We start from the raw sequence: 6,211 nt of genomic DNA on the forward strand, positions 1-6,211 counted from the left end.
CAGAGTTTAACTCTTTATTATTTCCTTTGAAACGGGGCTCAGCTCCTCCGTCACAGCCTGGCAGGAGGAGCTGGGAGCCCCGAGCCCCTCGGGATGGTTGGGATCCACAAGGCACTGGAGAGGAACCCCAGAGGGGCCCCAGGAGCCCCAGGAGCCCCGAGGAGCGCCAGGTGACACCTGAGACGGGCACAGAGACACGGGGGGGATGCACAAGGGACAGGCGGGGTGGGAAAGGGTCGGGAGAAACACCTGGCCCAGGAGGAGAGAGCAAAAGGCTCAGGAACGGGGTTAGCCCAGCCAAAAACCCTCAGGATTTGGGTTAAATCAACCCAAAGTGAGGATGGAGCAGAAAAATGCTCAGGAACGGGGTTAGCCCAGCCAAAAATGGGGATGGAGCAGAAAAACACTCAGGAACGGGGTTAGCCCAGCCAAAAACCCTCAGGATTTGGGTTAACCCTGCCAAAAATGGGGATGGAGCAGCAAAATGCTCAGGAATTGGGTTAATCCAACCAAAAACCCTCAGGAACTGGGTTAACCCAACCAAAAACCCTCAGGATTTGGGTTAACCCAACCAAAAATGGGGATGGAGCAGAAAAACCCTCAGGAACGGGGTTATCCCAACCAAAAATGGGGATGGAGCAGCAAAACCTTCAGGATTTGGGTTAAATCAACCAAAAGTGAGGATGGAGCAGCAAAACCCTCAGGATTTGGGTTAACCCAACCAAAAATGAGGATGGAGCAGTAAAACCCTCAGGAATTGGGTTAATCCAACCAAAAACCCTCAGGATTTGGGTAAAATCAACCAAAAGTGAGGATGGAGCAGTAAAACCTTCAGGATCTGGGTTAATCCAACCAAAAGTGAGGATGGAACAGAAAAACCCTCAGGATTTGGGTAAAATCAACCAAATACCCTCAGGAATTGGGTTAACCCAACCAAAAACCCTCAGGATTTGGGTTAACCCAACCAAAAACCCTCAGGAATTGGCTCAACCCCACCAAACCCGGGGATTTTCGGAGCAGCAAACCCCGTGGCAGCTCTGTCCGTCCGTGTCCGTCCGTCTGTGTGAGCCCACCTGGGAACCCAGCGCACAAAGGGACAAAAACGAGGATTTCCCCCAATTCAGGGGGTTCCAGCCCAATTTTCCCAGCCCCACCCTCCCTCCCAGACCTGAGCCCAGCCCGGGCACATTTCTGACCGCAGGGACTGAAGGTGGATGTGGAATTTTCTGGAAAGGCAGCGATAATTTCATTTCCCACCATCGATTCCCAGCATTTCCTTCCCTGTTTTGCCTTAAAATCCAGGCTGGGCAGAGGCAGATCCCAGTGAATTAACAGTTCTCAGTGAATTAACTCATCAGACAGAAATACAAGATTTTTTTTTTCATTTTTTTTATGAAAAAGTGCACTTTACACTGAAAAAAAAAATTAATTAATTAGGGATTCTGGTGCAAAAATAAGGAATTCATCTGGATCAGGATGGGTATTTATGGTATCAACAAGGTCGGGATTTTTGTTTTTTGTTTTTGTTTTTTCCTGCAAGTCAATAAATTTAGAAAGAGCCTTTGCAGCTCTGAAATTCCTATAGTTAAAATAAAATTAAATTGTTAAAATATTCCTGGGTAAAGTTTTGAAGTGAGAGGAGAGAGGAGAGGGAGGGAGGGAGTTACTCTGGGAAAGGATCTGCACAAATTCACTGCTGAGGGTTTCGCCTGGAAATCAAAATGACAATAAAAACTCTTCCGTGGATTTTTTAAACTTTTCCGTGGATTTTTAACTTTTCCATGGATTTTTAATTTTTCAGTGGATTTTTAAACTTTCCCGTGGATTTTTAACTTTTCTGTGGATTTTCAAATTTTCTGCAGATTTTAAACTTCTCCATGGATTTTTAACTTTTCCATGGATTTTTGAACTTTCCCGTAGATTTTTAAACTTTTCCGTGGATTTTTAAACTTTTCCGTGGATTTTTAATTTTTCCGTGGATTTTTAAACTTCCCTGTGGATATTTGAACTTTTCCGTGGATTTTCAACTTTTCTGTGGATTTTTATCTTTTCAGTGGATTTTAAACGTTTCCGTAAATTTTTAATTTTTTCTGTGGATTTTTATCTTTTCCGCAGATTTTTAACATTTCCGTGGATTTTTAACTTTTCTGTGGATTTTTATCTTTTCAGTGGATTTTTATCTTTTCAGTGGATTTTAAACGTTTCCGTAAATTTTTAATTTTTTCTGTGGATTTTTAACTTTTGACTTTTCCGTGGATTTTAAACGAACCCACGCGGGAGCTGCTCTGCCCACGGACCTGCTGCTCCCTGCTGCCGGGCCCTGCCGGGACCCCAGACCCATCCTGGGGACCCCCAACACTGCTGGGGACCCCAGACCCACCCTGGGCACCCCCAGACTCACCCAGAGCACCCCTAGCATTGCCAGGGACCCCAGACCAAACCTGGGCACCCCCAGACTCACCCAGGGCACCCCCAAAACTGCCAGGGGACCCCAGACCCACCCAGGGGACCCCAGACCCATCCTGGGGACCCCCAACACTGCCAGGGCACCCCCAGACTCACCCAGGGGACCCCCAACACTGCCAGGGCACTCCCAGACCCACCCAGGGGACCCCCAGACCCATCCTGTGCCACCAGCCCTGCCAGGGGACCCCTGACCCATTCTGGGGACCCCCAGCACTGCCAGGGCACTCCCAGACCCACCCAGGGGACCCCAGCCCCATTCAGAGCACCCCCAGACTCACCCAGGGCACCCCCAGCATTGCCAGGGCACCCCCAGACCCATCCTGTGCCACCAGCCCTGCCAGGGGACCCCAGACCCATCCTGGGGACCCTCAGACTCACCCAGGGGACCCCCAACACTGCCAGGGACCCCTGACCCATCCTGGGGACCCCAGCCCCATCCAGAGCACCCCCAGACTCACCCAGGGCACCCCCAGACCCATCCTGTGCCACCAGCCCTGGCAGGAGACCCCAGACCCATCCTGGGGACCCCCAGACTCACCCAGGGCACCACCAGACCCACCCAGGGCACCCCCAAAACTGTCAGGGACCCCTGACCCATCCTGGGGACCCCAGCCCCATTCAGAGCACCCCCAGCCCTGCCAGGGCACCCCCAGACCCATCCTGGGCACCCCCAGCCCCCCCCAGGGCAGCCCCAGCCCCAGGCAGGGGTGCAGGGTGGGGACGGACAGACGGACAGGGCACGTCCCACTCGGAGATGCTGATCCCACCCTGAGCCCTCTGGGGGTCTCTCCTGGCCCTGCTGGGATCCCACCCTCACAATTCCCCCACCTGCTGCTTCCCACTTCTCCCACAGCGACATCACAGCCAAATTAATTCAAATTAATTCAAATTAATTCAAATTAATTCAGTTTTTTTGGGGTTTTGTTTGGGTTTTTTCGGGGATTTCTGCACCACCAACCCCCCCTGGATGTTCCCTCTTCCCCAAGTTCAGCAGCTACAAAACACCCAGGACAGGAAAAAAAAATAAAAATAAATCCTACAGGGAAAAAAGGAGCTCAACTAATCACAGAAATTAAAAAAACAACCCAAAAACCCCCTCAAAGCACGAGGGTTTCGACAAAACATTAAATAAAATAAATTACCAATCAGGAAACCTGACAAGTGCTACCAGGGGAATGACAATGTTTCACTTGGAGGCAAATTCCCTGGGCATTCCCAGAAGGAATTCCCTCAGGTTTATCCAAAAAAACCCCAAAAATCTCCTCCTGCTCGGGGTTCTGTCCCACCTGGGGGTTTCTGTCCCACCTGGGGGTTTTTGTCCCACCTGGGGGGTTCTGTCCCACCTGGGGGTTTCTGTCCCACCTGGGGGTTTCTGTCCCACCTGGAGGTTTTTGTCCCACCTGGGGGTTTTTGTTTCTGTCCCACCTGGGGGTTTTTGTTTCTGTCCCACCTGGGGGTTTTTGTCCCACCTGGGGGTTTTTGTTTCTGTCCCACCTGAGGGTTTCTGTCTCACCTGGGGGTTCTGTCTCACCTGGGGGTTTTTGTCCCACCTGGGGGTTTTTGTTTCTGTCCCACCTGGGGGTTTTTGTCCCACCTGGGGGGTTCTGTCCCACCTGGGGGTTTCTGTCTCACCTGGGGGTTCTGTCCCACCTGGGGGTTTTTGTCCCACCTGGGGGTTTTTGTTTCTGTCCCACCTGGGGGTTTCTGTCCCACCTGGGGGTTTTTGTCTCACCTGGGGGTTTCTGTCTCACCTGGAGGTTTCTGTCCCACCTGGGGGTTTTTGTTTTTGTCCCACCTGGGGGTTTCTGTCTCACCTGGGGGTTTCTGTCTCACCTGGGGGTTTTTGTTTCTGTCCCACCTGGGGGTTTCTGTCCCACCTGGGGGTTTCTGTCTCACCTGGGGGTTTTTGTTTTTGTCCCACCTGGGGGTTTCTGTCCCACCTGGGGGTTTCTGTCCCCAGGGCAGCTCTCACTGAGAGTCACGATAGCAGAGCCAGGGAAATCCAGAGCCACAGGGGTTAAAAACCTTCCCAAGGCTGTCTGGAGATGGAGTTCTGTCTGTCTGTCTGTCTGTCTGTCTGTCTGTGAAAGCACCACAGGCTCCTCCACCCACGGGGACTCAGATTCCCGTTTTTGTCTGGTCCTGCCCCAAATTCTGATGGGTTTTTTTTGGGTTTTTTTTGCTGCAATCTCAGAATTTGGCAGCAGATCTCCTCACAGGGCATCACCAGCAGAATTCCTGGGGAAATTCCACCAGCAGCACCTCTGAACCCCAGGAAAGAGCCTGGAATCCTCACTCTGAGCAGAATTCCCAAATTTCCAAACACTGCCCCTGCTTTCCAGGCTGTGGGATGGGATTGAAGAGCTGATTTTTGATTTTTGCAGGGATTTTTGCAGGGATTTTGCAGGGATTTTGCAGGGATTTTTGCAGGGATTTTTGCAGGGATTTTTCAGGGATTTTTGCAGGGATTTTGCAGGGATTTTTGCAGATTTCCACCTGCATTTTTAACACCCCCACCCCAAATCCAGCTGGAATTGGGATCTCAGTCCAACCCTGCTCTCCCAACCTGGAACACGAAGGGTGGGAGCGGAATTTTGCAGCTGTGGAAATTAAAAGAAATTAAAAACGACTCCACCTTCCCCTCCAAACCAGCAGGGAGCAGCAGGATGAGGATCTCCCACGGGGAAAATTTCCATTTATCCACAAATTATTGATTTAAGACACATTTGGGGTTTGGTACAGCAGCCGAGAGGCGGCCGAGAGAGAGGCGGGAAAAAAAGAGGTTGAGAATCAAAAATTTTAAAAAATCCACTGGATTTGGGTCCAAACCACCCCAACACATCCCTCCTGCTGCAGCTGAGGGCGGAGGGAGGGCCAGGAGGGAGGAAACAGCACCCAAAATCCTTTTCCATCCCAAAAAAAGCAATTCCAGGCTGGCCGCTCCCGCCCCGCATCATCCTCGAGTTCGGGTGGGGAAAACGGGGAAAACGAACCCAAAACCAGCCCGGAGCAAAACATTTCAGGTGAGATTTGGGCAGGAGAGGGGTGGGGTGGGGTCCAGGTGAGGATCCCCCTCCCCAAAGCACAAATCCCAGCGGGGATCAGGAGCTGCAAGTCCCAGAGGAGAGAGAGGATCCCGATCCCGCAGGGCTGGGGACTCAGCAACAACAAAAAAAGGGAATTTCTGAGCAGGATTTGTGGAGTTTTGGGGAGTTTTGGGGAGTTTTGCAGAATTTTCCAGAATTTTGTAGAATTTTGTAGAATTTTGTAGAGTTTCGTAGAGTTTTGTAGATTTTTGCAGAGTTTTGCAGAGTTTTGTAGAATTCTGCAGTTTTGCAGAATTGTGTAGAATTACATAGAATTTTGCAGAATTTTGCAGAATTCTTGAGAATTTCGCAGAATTGTGTAGAATTCCTCAGAATTGTGCAGAATTGTGTGGAATTTTGTAGAATTCTGCAGAGCTTTGCAGAAATTTTGTAGAATTCTGTAGAATTCTGTAGAGCCTTGTAGAATCTTGCAGAGTATGGCAGAATTTTGTAGAAATCTGTAGAATCTTGCAGAATTTTTTGGAAATCTGTAGAATCTTCCAGAACTGTGTAGAATTCTGTAGAATTTTGCAGAAATTTTGTAGAATTCTTTAGAATTTTGCAGAAATTTTGTAGAATTCTGTAGAGTTTTGCAGAATTTTGCAGAATTTTGTAGAGTCTTGAAGAATTGTGTAGAATTTTGCAGAACTTCGTAGAAT

The sequence above is a fragment of the Fringilla coelebs genome, assembly GCF_963513975.1.
Source record: "Fringilla coelebs genome assembly, chromosome: 24".
In the NCBI taxonomy this organism is placed as follows: domain Eukaryota; kingdom Metazoa; phylum Chordata; class Aves; order Passeriformes; family Fringillidae; genus Fringilla; species Fringilla coelebs.